The 8,688-nt window shown below is 31.4% G+C and overlaps 1 pseudogene; it reads right to left on the bottom strand.

Moving 5' to 3' along the window:
• Positions 1-484: 484 nt before the first annotated feature.
• LOC130726398 (early nodulin-like protein 20) lies at positions 485-1,358 on the bottom strand (annotated as a pseudogene).
• Between the last annotated feature and the right edge of the window lie 7,330 nt (positions 1,359-8,688).

The following is an 8,688-nucleotide window of genomic DNA, read 5'->3' as shown; positions in this document are numbered from 1 at the left end:
TAGTTTTGTAGAAGAAGTTACACAAGTATGAAACACAATTCAATTCCCTTATTGCGTGTTTGCCTACTTTATTGCCAACTGATCTTTAATTAAATTCTTATATAGAAGTGCAAATATAGTTGCAACTTTGTGTAATTGTGTCCAAACTCCAAAGCTTTCTCTGGGTAAAGCAACTCTGCACATTATAAATTCATGTTTTAAGTTTGATGAACCATGAATCATGATTTAACGTTTTCCTTGTTTTGGTCTCTTTCTGAGATTTTCTCTATGTTGTCTCAAATTGCTTCTTGTAAGCATCAAGTATACCAAACAAGACAATAAATTGAATCAACAAAAACTACTGTAATAAATTCTTTTTCATTTTAACATTATGAACCGTAATATTCGCCAAATCACTCCATAGATTGGACTCATATATATGAAAAGGAATACAACTTCACAAACTTAATCTAAAACACATGAAAAAAATGCTAATAGTAAGACAAGAAAATAAAATTGAGAATCTAATATCTGAAACTCATATCTAATGTAATTGCTATATGAAGGTCCAAATCAACAAAGCTGTGAAGAAAAGCACAAATAGTTTAGTATGGTCCATTCTACTTGATGGAAAGGCCTTGTTAGGTAATGGTGGTGGTGGTGGCAGTGATTGTTCAACATTTATTGCAACCTTCATTCCTTGAAAGCAAAAGCCTCTGCCACTGAGAAAATAATAGGTTCTTGTTTCTAATAGCTGGAAAACATCTCTTCCTCCTCTTGTAATGTTGTTTATGAAGTTTGTGTCAATACAATTCTCATAGTCTTTTTGATTCACCTCCAGAACATTGTAGATGTGCTTGTCAAAACCAAAATCTGTGTCCATAAAAGAAAATTGGTTAACAAACAAGATAAATAAATGCTCATAGTCAATATTAATAATACAAAAGTGAAAATTGAAGGAGCTTACATAGCCAATCACCATTATAGAAGTGTTCATGACTTGCCCACTCTGTGAAGTTAACATTTGGTGCTCAAGTGTACCTTCCTCCACCAACCCTGTGCAACACAGGGTCTCTGCCTTCTGTTATGTAACACTTCATAGTGATGATTATTAATAAGCACAGGAATATTCTGTTCTTAACCTCCATTCTCAACACCAAGGTCTCAGCGATGAAAAACCTCTAACATATGCATTCAAAATTGATATAGGTTGATTTGCATAATCAATGCTAGTATATGGAGGATTTGGAATCAGGTTTGCGTTTTGAGATGGCCAAAAGGAACACTTTTATGGCAAGGTTTATGTGGGTGTAACGTGTAATCCATCATCACAAAAAGTATGTTGAAAATTGGAGCCAAATTTTGTGTGTTTGTACCAGTTTGGCTTCATCCAAACCAACTGATCAAGTGATCATGCTTTTCCTGTTACAACACCCGGGCTATTTAGAGTTTAGACATTTCCTTCTAGGCTAATAATAGTTATCTAGGGAATAAATCTAAGCAAAATTACATGCGTAATTATATCATAATAAAGAAAATAAATCTAAGCTAGATTACATGCGTAATTACATAATAATAATAAATAAAGAATAAATATTCTAATATTCTATTCTAAATTGTGTCATATTATTTAAAATAACTACATGACTTAATTTGATTGGTTAAACTGCGTCATATTATTTAAAAATTAACTACACCACTTAATTTGATTGGTAAAATAAGAAATGAGACCATAACTGTGAGAAATTTGAGGCTAATGTTATTAGATAGATACCTTGGAAAATAGATAAAATAGAATTAGAGAAAAGAATATTATTATTATAATTTTAGTTCTCATGTTAACTTCATTTTTTCAATAAGTATTAGTGTTTTTTTTTTCTCGTGCGTTGCACGGTGAATATGTCTATTGTATTTGATACATCAATTAATCATGAGCGTGATTATGCGAGTTCGTTTTCAGTTATTATTTTTTAAATTCTAATTTATTTATATTTTAATTTTTTTTAAAGTTGTTCTCAATATGTGTTTAGGGAACACGTGTCAACATACTGATGCAATATCTTAGATGATTAGGGAAAATCTTTTAAAATCTTAATGGATTATAATCTCAACACTACATATTTTATTTTAATATTGTAGATCATGAGAAAGAATAAAAGGAGAAATAAGGAGATTCATGTAAATATGCAGTAAATTAGGCTTGAGACTTTTCCTAATTTAAAGAGATAATGAAAACAGTTTCAAGATTTGTTTTGGAAATAAATTTAGTATGGAGTAATCTAGGTAAATCTTAGATAATTAGGGCAAATCTTTTAAAATTCGGTTTCAAAAAAATAACACAACAGAAGATAAGCTAATGGAATGACACATGATTTTTTTTTTTATGAGAATGACACGTCACTGAATCAGTCTGATAGAAGTTTTTCTTTTCTAATATATATTGATTGATATTGATTCATTAATACCGAGCTCAGCCCAAAAAGGGATCTATCTATCTATTTATCTATCTATCTATCTATCTATCTAAAGGGAGAGTTTTTGCAACCTTGAGGGTAAAATTGTAATTTAATATTTTAATGTATATGGGTGGAAAACTTTCCATGGTCAAATAGGTAAATTTGTGAGTAATTCAATATGAAATCAATCTTGACCATTCATTTCTTCTCATCCTAAATGTTGATTCTTTTCTTATGAAAATTTTTGTACAACCTTTTCATATTCTTGGCCGTTTTATTTGTTGCTTTTGTAACTCATGATCATGAAATATCGTTACAAAATCACCAAGAGTCTCTTCCTTCTTCTCCCATGTATAAAACATCTTTCCATTCCTCTTTCAACTTATTTTTATCTCTCTCATTTTGATATTCAACATCTCCATTCATGTGCAGGAAATCTCTCTAATTTAGATTCTCTAACAGCATCATTTCAGCACAAGAATATCTTCCATCAGGTTAGAAAATTTTCTTTTGCATCTTTTTCCTCTCCACCGGTCACTTCTTCTTAATCACTTTTCATTCTCAAGCATTGAGTTTTACTTCATCATCATCTTCCATCCGGTAAGTGCCCTTCTTTCTTCGCCTTATTTATCCCATTTGATTTATTTGTTCTGATTTCGCCATCATTTCTTCTTCAGATTTTATTCTCATGCTACGACTCTTCCCAAACAGTCTTATTTTTTCTCATTCTTCATTCCCCACTCCTGTAAGATTTAGTCTTTATTCGCAATATGCATTTTGTTATCATTTATTCAATAGATGAAAGTTACACATTTTATTTTACTTTTGTAATTTATGCATGTTTTTGTTCTTTGCTATTGATTATCAATATTATTATGATATGTTCATAACTTCTATTTCGTTTCAAAAATATTTTTTCTACATAAACCGCTAAAGTCATCTTCTTGGTTATTTCTCTAATTGTGTTTCATTATTTTTCTTGAACAATTTTATGATGTTTGCTTCCATTTTTTGACAATTTAATCTTCAACCAATGTAAGTTTCTTGTTTTTTTTTATTTTGATTAATTTATTATGAACTTAGTTGACCAAATGACAATCTTTTCTTCTAATGTGGTACAATGAAGCTTTTTTTCTCCTTTTACATTTTATTCATTTAGTTTCAATTTGTTTTTTCTTTCAGGTTTTTTCAATGTTGTTTTCCATTCTTCCAATATAAATTTATTGTTCATATATTTTTAGCAAATAAATATATAGCTATACATTTCTGTACCAAAATAAATTATAGCTATACATTTATCATTAAAAAATGCTTCATTAAAATTATTGAAAATAGTTGAATCAAACACAATTCTGGTGTTTTCATTTTCAGAAAATGAAAAATGGAAAATTAACCAAACATGTTTTCTTGAATTTTGGAAATTGAAAATGAAAATTGTTTTTGGAAATTGAGATTAGAAAATGAAAACAGAAAATGTTTTCTCAAACCAAACAGGCCCTAAGTTTCTTGCATTTTTCGTAATCTTTATTGTTTCATTATGAACTTAATCGACTAAATGAGAGTCACCTTTATTTTATTTTACAACTTGGTGTGGTGTTGTCATCTTCATCGTCTACCTTAAGTTTAACTCAATTTATATCATTTTATTTATTTCATATGACTTATGAAATTCGAAAAGTTATTTATATTTATATTTATTTATTTATATTTATATTTATTTTATATATAATATAAAGGAGAAGTTTTGCAACCTCGAGGGTAAAATAGTCTATCAATAAACAATGTTTCATATATTTATTTTTATCTATGAGCTTTTAAGTAATTATACATATTATTTCATATGTGATTTTTAAGAACCTTTCGATATTCAACAGACTTTTAATCTCAACCGTTTGATATTCCTCTTGGATTTCCTCAATCAATGTAAGTATATAACTTTCTACTATTAAGCTCAAAATTATGTTAAATAAATTTATTATTATTTAATTTATATGAGTTATGGAATGTCATAGGTCAAAATTAATATTAAATATGATATAAGTTATGAATTTCATAAGACACATATTATTAGTTTAAGTTTGTTGAAGTATTAATCAACTAATAATTAATATTAATAATAAATCTTGAAAGTTAAAGGTCACTCAATAAAAAAAAACTCCTATCTCTTCCTCTTGAACTTCATTCATCAATGTCATTTTATAGACTTCTACTATTAATTTTTTTAGGAAATAACTTCTACTATTAATTGAAAATTACTTAAAAAAATTGTTATTATTTATTTTATATGAGTTATGAAATTCAAAAATTTATGCTTAATACTAAATAAGATCTTACCAAAAGAAAAAAGACTATCTCTAACCCTTTTTTCTACAACTATATAAAGTAATAAGTGTCAATATTCATTTAACATATGCACTTCATATAAGCTTTGTTGAGGTATTTGCCTTTTACTTTTCAAAGGCTCACGCTTCAAGACATTTGTTAAGGTACACATATATGATATATCCAACGACTAACTATTGATGGACTAGCCTATAATATTTACGTGTGTTCTAACATGGTTTTTATTTCATGATGATCTTCAACTTAATTTCATTATGTCAAATTGAAACACCTAAAAAATTATTTTCTTTTTAATTTTCTCAACTTTTTATTTTGTAGGATGACTCAAACAGTTTGTGTACTTCATGTGTGGAAAATAAGAGATTTCAAAAAATCTCAAATTGTTAATAGTATTGAACTGCTCTTTATCGTTGAAAATGTATTAAATTTCTTTGTTTTCCCCACTTTCATGGTACCTAAACCAAACTATTTATTGTTACCATAATTAAGTGAATTTTTAAAATTGTAGTTTTTCAAATGCTACAGTTTAGTGACACACTTTATGTATGAAAAGTTTATGCGATTCAACATTTTATGGTTCAAGCATCTGCTATAAAATATAGAGTCACAAAGCACAAATATAAGATTACTTGAATGAGCATCTCAAAAACTGAAGAGGTCACAAGTGACACTACTCCTACTGCAAAATATGACTTTGTACAATTTAATATAGTTGACATCATTTCCATGTAATTGATCATCTCTGAAGAAATCAAGGTTTGTAGTGGTAATTTAATATGGACTTATACTGTTAACTTCAAATTATTTTAAATAAATTTATTATTATTTATTTCGTATGAGTTATGAACTTCAAAAAGAAAAAACTTAATATTAAATAATATCTTACAAAAAAATACTACTTCTATCCGTAAAGTACAATAAAATTGTTATATCAAAAGAATAAATCAAAAGTATCAATTAGATAAACAAGGACAAACAACACAAATTAAAAAATAAATACACTCATAAAAAAACCTACGACAAAAAAAAACATAAAATAACACTTCGACAAAAAAACTTATTTATAAAAAAAATTATTTTTTCACCTTTTCATACAAATAAAGAATTTTAAAAAACCATGAAAAAACACAATACAAAATAAAATAGAAGGCCCCGTGCAATGCACGGGTAAAAAAATACTAGTACATCCATACAAAGAAAGAAGTTGATCCGACAAATATCTATCAAACAATAAATTGATAAAACATTAACCTCTAAGACCTGCTAACTACTTTCGGAAGAAACAAATAAACACAACCACCAACATAAAAAAAAAAAAAACACCAAAGCTCCTTCTAGGTCTTATATATAAACTTTTGCTTGGAAAGATGAAGAAGTAACAAATCTTGATGCGGAAGGTAGAAGAAGAAGAGAGCAATTGAAAACTGAACAACTGAATTGAATTAATGATGAATTACACAGTAGTGAGGAGCTTTATACTATAGCTGAACAACTAACACTAACTACCTAACTAATCAGCTTAACAAGCTTAACAACCTAACTAACTAACTGTGGTAAAGTTAACCAAGGAACCAAAGGTAAACTAACCAGGGTCCAGGGTAACTAATATGTACAATATTTACAAATAGTCAATAGTCCCCCTCAAACTGAAGAATGTATATTATACATTCCCAGTTTGGAGAATATACTTCTAAATGGGGCAGGTGTCAACGGCTTTGTGAGGATGTCAGCTAGCTGTAGAGATGAACGTACTGGCAGTAGATGAACAAGACCTTGCTGGAGTTTTTCACGAACTATGTGGCAGTCAAGTTCAATATGCTTGGTACGCTCGTGATAACTAGGATTGTGAGCAATATGCATTGCTGACTGGTTGTCACAATACATAGAAATAGGAGTAGGATGTGAAACTCGCAGGTCACAGAGGAGATAATCAAGCCATTGTAGTTCACAAACTGTTGCAGCCATGGCACGATACTCTGCCTCACAAGATGATCGTGAAGTAGTCGTCTGCTTCTTTGATTTCCAAGAGACCAAAACACTGCCAAGGAACACACAATAACCAGTGATGGATCTGCGGGTATCCACACATCCTGCCCAATCAGAGACACTGAAAGCAGTCAATACAGAAGAGGAGCTAGCTGGATAAAACAAACCACATCCTGGGCTACCTTTGAGATATCTAAGAACCCGATGAGCTGCTGCCTCATGAAGATCTGTTGGGGAAGACAGAAATTGACTGAGCTGATTCACTACAAAGGCTATGTCTGGCCTTGTAGTGGTTAGATAGAGAAGCCTACCAATCAGTCTTCTATAGGAACTGATGTCTTCTAGAGGTGTGCCTGAAGCAGCACCAAGTTTCTAAGAATTATCCATGGGAGTAGAAGCTGGTTTGCATCCCAGAAGACCTGAATCAGAAATGAGCTCCAAAGTGTATTTCCTCTGATTAAGCACTATGCCAGCAGCTGATCTAGCAATCTCCAATCCTAGGAAGAACTTAGCTTCTCCTATATCCTTGATCTTGAACTGAGCATGAAGAGATTGTTTGACAGAGTTGATCTCAGACATATCATTTCCTGTCAAAAGCACATCATCAACATAGAGAAGTAAGGCTGTGAATGAGGTAGAGGTCTTCTTGACATAGAGAGTGTGATCTGCAGCACTTTGCTTGAAGCCCAGTTGTGAAATGGCATGGCTAAGAGTAGTAAACCATTGTCTACTGGCTTGCTTGAGACCATATAGGGATTTTTGCAACAAGCATACTTGATTTGGCTTGGAACATGGCAAACCTTGTGGAAGTGTCATGTAAATTTCTTCATCTAATGTAGCATGAAGAAAAGCATTGTCTACATCAAGTTGATGTAAGAACCAATTCTGAGAAGATGCTAGTGCAACCAGAACCCTGAGTGTAGTCATCTTTGCAACTGGGGAAAAAGTGTCCATGAAATCTATCCCTTCAACCTGAGTATAGCCCTTCACAACCAACCGAGCCTTGTATCTTTCAATAGAGCCATCTTGCTTATGCTTGATCTTATAGACCCATTTACAGCCAATGGGGATCTTGTCTTGAGGTTTATCCACTAGTATCCAGGTATGATTTCTCTCCAGTGCTTCAAGCTCTTGATCCATAGCCTTCCTCCAACACTCATGCTTAACAGCCTCAGAGTATCGAGTTGGTTCAACAGAAGTGGTGATATTCATAACAAAAGCATGATATTGTGGATCCAAATGCTTATAAGAAAGCACACTAGAAAGTGGGTAAGGATTACCTGTACTTGAAGAGTCTGGCACAACACTAGAAACAGCCAAGTTACAATTGTAATCTTGTAGATAAGATGGTGGTCTTCTGGTCCTTTGTGATGGCTGTTGGATATTAGGTTTGTCCTGAAAATTGGGAGCTGAAATGGTAGGTGTTGCAGGTGAAACAGTAGGTGTCACAAGTGGAACAATAGGAGAATAATCAAAAGGTTCATTGGATAATAAATTGGGTAAAGGCAAAGCTTGGTTATCTGTTTTGTCAGTAGATAAAGTAGGAACTTTGTAAGGAAACACATTTTCATGGAAAACAACATTCCTAGATATAGAGATAGCTCTAGTACCTAGGGCATAAACTATGAACCCTTTTGTACCAGCTTTATACCCAAGGAAAAGACACTTCTTGGCCCTAGGATCAAACTTGGTTCGATGACTTGTGAGAGTAGAAACAAAACAAAGAGAGCCAAAGACTTTAAGGTGTGACAAGTCAGGTATCTATTCATACAAAAGTTGATAAGGACATTTATGATCAAGTATTGGTGTTGGCAACCTATTGATGAGAAAGACAGCATGGGATATAGCATAGGACCAAAACAAAGTTGGAAGGTTAGCTTGGAAAAGCAAAGCCCTAGCTACATTTAAGATGTGTTGGTGTTTC

Source organism: Lotus japonicus, chromosome 6 (genome assembly GCF_012489685.1).
Source record: "Lotus japonicus ecotype B-129 chromosome 6, LjGifu_v1.2".
NCBI lineage: Eukaryota > Viridiplantae > Streptophyta > Magnoliopsida > Fabales > Fabaceae > Lotus > Lotus japonicus.
The sequence above is the reverse complement of the archived record's forward strand: the minus strand, read 5'-3'. Positions and strand labels throughout refer to the sequence as shown.